Below are 8,449 nucleotides of genomic sequence, written 5' to 3'. Positions count from 1 at the left end.
AGGAGGCTGTGCACTGAGCCATTTGTTCCTCAGGCAGCAGTAAGCCAATTAATGCACAGCAGACCACGATGATTCTGGAGACCCAGGCTGGTGAGTACTGTAGGGCTCCACCAGATCTGTCGAGGCATCTGAATCACATTTTGAGCAAGCCGATGGTTTGCTCTATGATGCTTCTGGTGGAAATGTGACTCACGTTGTAGAGCTCCTCGGCTTCGTTTGATGGCCTCCTCATCGGTGTCAATAGCCACGGCTTCAGGGGATAGCCCTTGTTTCCAAGTAGCCATCTGGAAAGTTGGATTGGCGGATTGAAGAGCTGGGGTACAGTAAACTGCTGCAGGATGAACGAGTCATGGCAACTGCCAGGGAACTTGGCACAAACATGCATAATGTTCTTCCTGTGGTTACACATCAGCTGGACGTTAAGGAAGTGGATGCCCTTGCGGTTCACAAATATAGCTGGGTTGTGATGGGGTGCCCTAATGGCCACAGGTGTGCAGTCTACGATGCCCTGCACCCTTGGGATGCCTGCCATATTTGCAAAGCCAATCGCACGCGCGGTTATACTTGCTTCATCCATGGAGAAGTGAATGTAATTGTGCGACTTTGCAAAGAGGGCATCGGTAACCTGCGTGATGCAGGTGTGTGCGGCCGACTGGGAGATGCTGCTGATGTCTGCTGCTGATCCCTGGAAGGACCCTGAAGCAAAAAAATTGAGTGCGGTGGTGACTTAGACAGTCACTGGTAAGGCGTGTCCACCCATTCCTCTGGGCTCCAGGTGTTGGTGCAGCATTGTACAGATGTCAGCGACTACCTCTCACGAAAGTCTCAACCTTTCGCACTGCTGCTCAGTCATGTTGAGGAAGCTCATCCTCAGCCTGTAAACCCTGTGTTGGGGGTATCTCCGGTGGCGCGGTGCAGCCCTGCGCTGACGCCCTCTGCCCTGTGTAGCATCAGGTGTCTGAGGAGAAGATTGGCGCTTATGTTGTTGCTGCCGCTGTTGTGCCTGGTTCTGATGCTGCCATGGCTGCTCTTCCTCCGATTCTGAGGACCAGGATGAGAGGGTATAAATGGTTCCCATTCTGCTGGTATATATCTCAGTTGAGGAATAGATGTTATAAGCACTCAGTCAATGTGGGAAGAGGGTTTTCCAAGGAGGTCACAGTGCATATGGAGCTCAGCTTAAACACTTACAAGCTCAATAGACCTGCAAAATGTGTTCCAAAACCTCAAAACACAAAGTTCTGTCATCTGAAAATCAGCCATGTTACAGGTCAGCTTTTATGCTGCAGGAGCAGCTGTCAATAATTCAGCTACTTGCTGAACCCGGCACAATCAGCTGGCATGTTTGGTGCTGAAAATGTAGTAAAATGGGAAGAGCCTGTTAAAATGGGATTAAGTGCCTCTCGCGCTGCTTGGTGTCGGGTCTGATCGGAACTCCCAGACCCGACACTTTGCAAAGTTGCGTGGAGGCGGGATGGTGGCGGGTTCGCAACCTGCCGTCAATCATTTAGATTTTCACTCCTGACCCGCCTCCAAACCTGCCCTTTGAGCGCCGGCAGAATCGCCGCCAAAGTATTTGTTTAAGTTCCCTGCCATTTCCTTATTCCCCATTATAATTTCTCCTGTCTCAGCCTGTAAGGGACCCACATTTTATTTAGCTAATCTTTTCCTTTTTGCATACCTATAGAAACTTTTACAGTCTGTTTTTATGTCTTTCGCTAGTTTACTCTCATCTGCTATTTTCCGTTTCTTTATCCATTTCTTGGTCCTCCTTTGCTGAATTCTAAAATCCTCCAAATCCTCAGGCTTACTACTCTTTTTGGCAACATTATAGGCCTCTTCCTTTAATCTAATACCGTCTTTAATTACTCTTGTTAGCCACGAGTGGACCATTTTTCCCATTGTTTTTTTATTGCTTAAGGGAATGTATATTCGTTGTGAATTATGAATTCTTTCTTTAAATGTTTACCATTGCTTTTCTACTGTCATATCTTTTAATCTAGTTTCCCAACCTACCTTAGCCAACTCACCTCTCATACCTACATAGTTTGCTTTGTTCAGATTTAGGACCCTAGTTTTGGACTTAACTAAATCACTCTCAAATACTCAGATCGTTTGTATATAATTCCTTTAACAACATGTTAGCTACAGTCTGAGTCTGTATCTTTATTTATGCTGTTTAACTGTACAGAGTGTGGTTACTTTAACAGCGCAGCTAAAACGTGATGACGTCACGCCGTTCATCACGTGATCCCCCACTGGCGAGAAAACGTGATGACGTCAGCCACGGGACTGCAGGGGCAGTCCTCGTGGAGCCTCCAGAGAGAGCAGACCTACATTCGATGTTATCCTGCAGTTTCTTGTTAAAATCTGTTTGTTTCATTAAAGTTCGTTTTGTTTGATCGCCTGAGTAGAACTCAGTCTTTTAGTTAGGAACCCACGTTCCTACATTGGTGACCCCGACTTTCGTGAACGGTTTTCGCGGAAGATCTTCAGCATGGACACGAACACCATGACTCTGAAACTGCCACAGTTCTGGGAGCAACAAACAGCCGCGTGGTTTATCCAGGCTGAAGCCCAGTTCACCATCAGGAACATCGCCGTGGATCAGACCCGTTATTACTACGTGGTCTCCACCCTCGATAGCGCCACCGCCTCGCGGATCGTCAGCCTCCTCGGTAGTCCTCCTACTGACCGCAAGTATGATACGTTAAAGGCGTGGTTGCTACAGGTCTTCGGGCTCTCGAAGTCAGAACGCGCTCGCCGGCTCCTCGCTATGCCCGGCCTCGGGGACTAAAAACCGTCCGAGCTCATGAGCCAAATGCTCACGCTCTTAGGTGCTGAACCGGAATGCTTCCGCTTCCGGGAGCTATTCCTCTGCCAACTGCCGGAGCAGGCTGCCCTTGCCAGATCCGAGATCACAGACTGCACCGAGCTTGCTGCCGAAGCAGATAAGATTTTCACAGTAACCCAGCAGTGCTGCGCGGCCACGAGGCGCCCATCCCCCACAGACGCGGCTCCAGCTCCTCTTGCAGCGGGCTGGTGTTCCTACCACGCCCGTTTTGGTGCGAAAGCACGACGCTGCCGCTCTCACTGCAGCTTTTCGCCCCCCAAAAAAACAAAGCTCCTGCAGCGTTCCTGGCGAAGGAGGACCGGGTCTAATGGGCGCTCCACGGCTGCGATGGCCATTGGATCTATGGGGAAACTTCTTTACATCACCGATTCCCTATCGGGTCGACGTTTCCTTTGTGACACCGGGGTGCAGTGTAACATCCTACCTGCGTCGAACCTCGATATGCAAGCTGGGAACCGCGGCTTTTCCCTCGTGACGGCTAATGGCGCAGCCATTTGAACTTTCCGAAAGCGGCGGGTCCAAGTCTGTTTCGGCGGTCAGCGCTTCCATTGGGAATTCGTCATGGCCACAGTCTCGCAGGCCATCCTGGGGGCGGATTTTCTGTGTGCCAACGGCCTCCTCGTCAATGTCTGGCACCGTCGGTTGATCAACGCGGCCACCTTCCACTCGATTCTGTGCCACCACGGTACCACTGTGGCGCGCTCTATCGCCTGCGCGTTCCCTTCTCCGGATGACTTCACTCGGCTCCTCGGAGAGTTCCCGGAGCTGACAAGGCCCACTTTCTCCTCCTCGGCCACGAAGCATGGTGTTGAACACCATATCACCACCACTGGCTCCCCCGTTTATGCACGGGCTAGAAGGCTCGAACCCGGCAAGCTCGCGGTTGCGAAAGCGGAGTTCGACACGATGGAGCAGCTGGGGATTATTCGCCGGTCGAATAGTCCCTGGTCTTCACCTCTCCACATTGTTCCAAAACCGGGCAGCGGCTGGTGGCCATGCGGTGACTACCGACGCCTCTACTCCTGATCGGTACCCGATCCCGCATATTCAGGATTTCTCGGCCCATTTGGTGGGAAATTCTATCTTTTCTAAAGTCGACCTCGTCCGGGGGTATCACCAGGTTCCCGTGCACCCGCAAGACGTCCCGAAAACCACAGTCATCACCCCTTTCGGCCTTTTTGAGTTCCTGCGGATGCCATTTGGCTTGAAGAACGCGGCACAGGCTTTCCAGCGCTTAATGGACTCCGTGCTCCGAGACCTTAACTTCATCTTCGTCTACCTTGACGACATTCTCATCACCAGCGCTAGCAAGGAAGAGCACATCTGCCATTCGTGTACCCTCTTTACATGCCTCAGCCAGCATGGTTTGATCATCAACCCGGCCAAGTGCCAGTTCGACTTGCAGCAGATCGATTTCTTGGGACACCGCATAACATCAGACGGCGCCGTCCCCTTACTGACGAAGGTGGAAGCTGTTACCTCTTTCCCGTGCCCGCCCACCATCAAGGCCCTGCAGGAGTTCCTGGGGATGGTCAATTTCTATCACCGATTCGTCCCTAAGGCGGCTCAGCTAATGCAGCCTTTGTACGGGGCCCTCAAGGGCAAGTCCGGTAAGGATCTAATCAGCTGGACGGCCGAGATGGACCAGGCATTCGTCAACACCAAGAGCGCTTTGGCCAATGCAACCATGCTGGCGCACCCACTTCCAGGTGCCACCATGGCCCTTACCACAGACGCATCAGACTACGCCACCGGCGCAGTGCAGGAGCAGAGGGTGAACGGCACGTGGCAACCGCTGGCGTTTTTCAGCCGTCAACTACGGAAAAATGAAAGAAAATACAGCACCTTCGATCGAGAGTTACTGGCCCTTTTTCTAGCCATTCGCCATTTCCAGTTCTTATTAGAAGGACGTCCCTTCACGGCTTTTGTCGACCACAAGCCTTTAACGTTCGCCATGGCCAAGACCGCCGAACCGTGGTCCACTCATCAACAACGTCACCTGACGTTTATTTCTGAATTTACCACGGACATTCAACATGTGTCTGGTAAAGACAACCTGGTGGCGGATTGCCTCTCCCGCGCGACGGTCCATGCGGTTCACCTTGAGATTGACTACGCCCTCATGGCTGCAGATCAGGCCTCGGACCCAGAGGTCCAATCATACAGAACCATCCCCTCTAGTTTCCAAGCGACCGACGTCAGTTTCCAGGCCGCAGGCACCACGCTCCTTTGCGTCGTCTCCATGGGCATTCCCCGACCTATCGTGCCAGCCGCATGGCGCCGGAAGGTGTTTGACGCCATACACAGGTTGTTGCACCCTGGTATGAAGGCTTCACAATGGCTAATGTCGGCGAAGTTTGTCTGGAAGGGTATGCACCTCGATGTCCGTGACTGGGCCAACACCTGCATGGTCTGCCAGAAGGCCAAGGTCCAGCATCATGTAAAAGCTCCAGTGGCTACGTTCGCCGTTCCGGAGCGTCGTTTCGACCACATGCATGTGGACCTTGTGGGGCCACTTCCGCCTTCTCATGGTTATACGCATCTCCTCACCATGGTGGACCGCACCACTAGGTGGCCAGAGGCAATTCGTTTGGTTTCCACCACTTCGGCAGACGTCGCTAGAGCTTTCATCTCCTGTTGGGTTGCTCGTTTCGGGGTAACGGCGGACAACTCTTCCGATCATGGGCCACAATTTTCCTCGGAGCTCTGGAACTCTGTAGCTCAGGGGCTCAGCACCAAACTTCATCGCACCACCGCCTATCATCCACAGGCGAACGGCCTTTGCGAGCGATTCCACAGGTCGCTTAAAGCCGCCCTACGGGCCAGTCTTCAAGGTGCAGGATGGGTGGACAGACTCCCATGGGTCCTTTTGGGTCTTCGTATGACGCCCAAAGAAGATCTGCAATCGTCCTCGGCCGAACTCGTTTATGGCCAGCCGCTCCGAGTACCAGGGGATTTCCTCCCTTCTCCCACAGAGCCATGGTCCGCCTCCGAGCAACTCGTCAGCCACCAGGAAATGGCCAGATGCTTCGCTCCGGTGCCTACATCAAATCACGGCCTACAGAGCTCCCACGTGCCAGCGAAGCTGAAGTACGCCGAGTACGTATTTATCCGCCACGACGCTCACCGGGATCCGCTCAAGCCCCCTTGCACTGGTCCTTTCTGCGTCATCGAATCAGGAGACAAATCCTTTTCGGTCGACATCGGAGGAAAGCCGGATCACATTTCGGTGGACCGGTTGAAGCCGGCTCACCTGGACCTGGACCGCCCAGTCATCGTCGCTCAACCGCTGAAACGTGGCCGACCGCCCGCAGCCGCCATGCCAGATCAACCATAGCCGCCCGCCAGCTCGACCACACTCGCCACGCCAGCTCAACCACCGTCCATCAGCTTCCTCTACAGGGTTACCGAAGTTGCTTGGACAGACTTGTCAGGCCTCCTCGCCGTCTCACTTTTGCTGTTAAAGACAATTCTGGGGGGGCGCATGTGGCGGAGCCACCAAAGGACTCAGATTGTTTGTATATAATTCCTTTAACAACATGTTAGCTACAGCCTGAGTCTGTATCTTTATTTATGCTGTTTAACTGTACAGAGTGTGGTTACTTTAACAGCGCGGCTAAAATGTGATGACGTCACGCCGTTCATCACGTGATCCCCCACTGGCGAGAAAACGTGATGACGTCAGCCACGGGACTGCAGGGGCAGTCCTCGTGGAGCCTCCAGAGAGAGCAGACCTACATTCGATGTTATCCTGCAGTTTCTTGTTAAAGCCTGTTTGTTTCATTAAAGTTCATTTTGTTTGATCGCCTGAGTAGAACTCAGTCTTTTAGTTAGGAACCCACGTTCCTACACTATCATATTATGATCACTGCTCCCCAGAGGCTCCTTTACTACAAGGTTATTAATTAACCCAGTCTCATTGCACAATACTAGATCTAAAATAGCCAATTCCCTGGTAAGTTCCTCAACATACTGATCTAGAAAACTATCTTGAATGCATTCCATGAACTCTTCCTCTGCACTATTACTGCAAATTTGGTTTTCCCAGTCTATATGAAAGTTAAAGTCCCCCATGATTATCATTTTACCCCTGTTACTTGCATCTCTAATTTCCTGATTTATACTCTGCCCAACACTACAACTACTGTTAGGGGGCCTATAAACTACTTCCACTCATGTTTTCTGCCCCTTGTTGTTTCTTAGCTCCACCCAAACTGATTCTACATTTTGTTTTTCCGAGTCAAGATCCTTTCTCTCTACTGTCTTTTCCCCCTCCTTTATTATCAGGGCTACCCCTCCTCCTTTTTCCATTCTGCCTGTCTCTTCTAAAAGTCAAATATCCTGTAATATTTAGTTCCCAACCTTGGTCACTCTGCAACCATGTCTCTGTAATGGCTATTAAATCAAATCCATTTATTTCTACCTGTGCTATTAATTCATCTATTTTTGTTGTGCATACTTTGTGCATTCAGATATAGTACCTTTAGCTTTAACTTTTTTCTATTTTTCCCTAATGTCACTTTAGTCACTGGTGCCCTATTACCTTTATTAACCTCTCTGTCCCTTCCTGGCTCACTGTTTATTTTTACCCAGATCACGACTCTGCTCTACAGCCTTGACATTTCTCTTACTTCTTTTGAATTTACGCTTTTCTGAATTCCCCCCGCCCTTCATTAGTTTAAAGCCCTATGCAGTTGCAGTATAACTCCCAAAGGAGAATCGTAGGGGAAATAAATCAGAGGAAATACTTTCTGAAATTAATCATAGAATCTTACAGTACAAAAAGAGACCATGCGGACGGCCCATCGTCCCTGTGCCGGCTCTTTGAAAGAACTATCCAATTAGTCCCACTCCCTGCACTCTTTCCCCAGAGCCCTGCAATGTTTCTCCTTTTCAAATATGTATCCAATTCCCTTTTGATCGTCGCTATTGAATCTGCTCCCACCGCCCTTTCAGGGTTTATTCAGATTCATTGTAATGGGAATTATAGCATTGGACAAAGGTGTCATGTTTACATCACTGGACTATGCATATGTTTTATTTAAAGTGGATTTGTATTTTGGGAGCTTTAAGACTGCTGCTCCGCTGGGTGACGCATGCCGCCGCTCCTCCCCCGCGCGTCAGTTTCATCGAATGCGCGAAGTTTAAGCAAAGACTCGAACTTCACAATCTCAGCCCTCAGATCGGTGCCCGGACCACCCTGAACAGGCTAACTGGCCTTCCGCGCTGACAGCAAAGAGAATGGTGGGTCTCTTCATGTTCATACACCATGTAACATTAATTATCTTGTGATTTAACTCATTAGCTCAGTGTAATTTGTGAGAATAGGGTACAGTACTTAGCAAAGCAACCCCTAAAATGAACAATGAAGCGTTGTCAAATGCACCAAGAAATCGAAATAATTCGTCGATACTAGCCCACATTATTTAATATGCCTCCTTTTCAATATACGGATCAAAGTGCATGATGTGTCCCCACTATTTACTTCAATTTCTGATGTGGTGGCTGCTATTAATTGTCTTTCTCGTTATCTCGTTGAATGCAGCAGTCCTTTATGTACACTGAAGTATTGTTTTTGTAATGATTTGTGTCGGG

The sequence above is a fragment of the Somniosus microcephalus genome, chromosome 4 (genome assembly GCF_052327205.1).
Source record: "Somniosus microcephalus isolate GS21.2 chromosome 4, FLI_Smic_1.0, whole genome shotgun sequence".
Lineage (NCBI taxonomy): Eukaryota > Metazoa > Chordata > Chondrichthyes > Squaliformes > Somniosidae > Somniosus > Somniosus microcephalus.
This window is presented reverse-complemented; position numbering follows the sequence as displayed.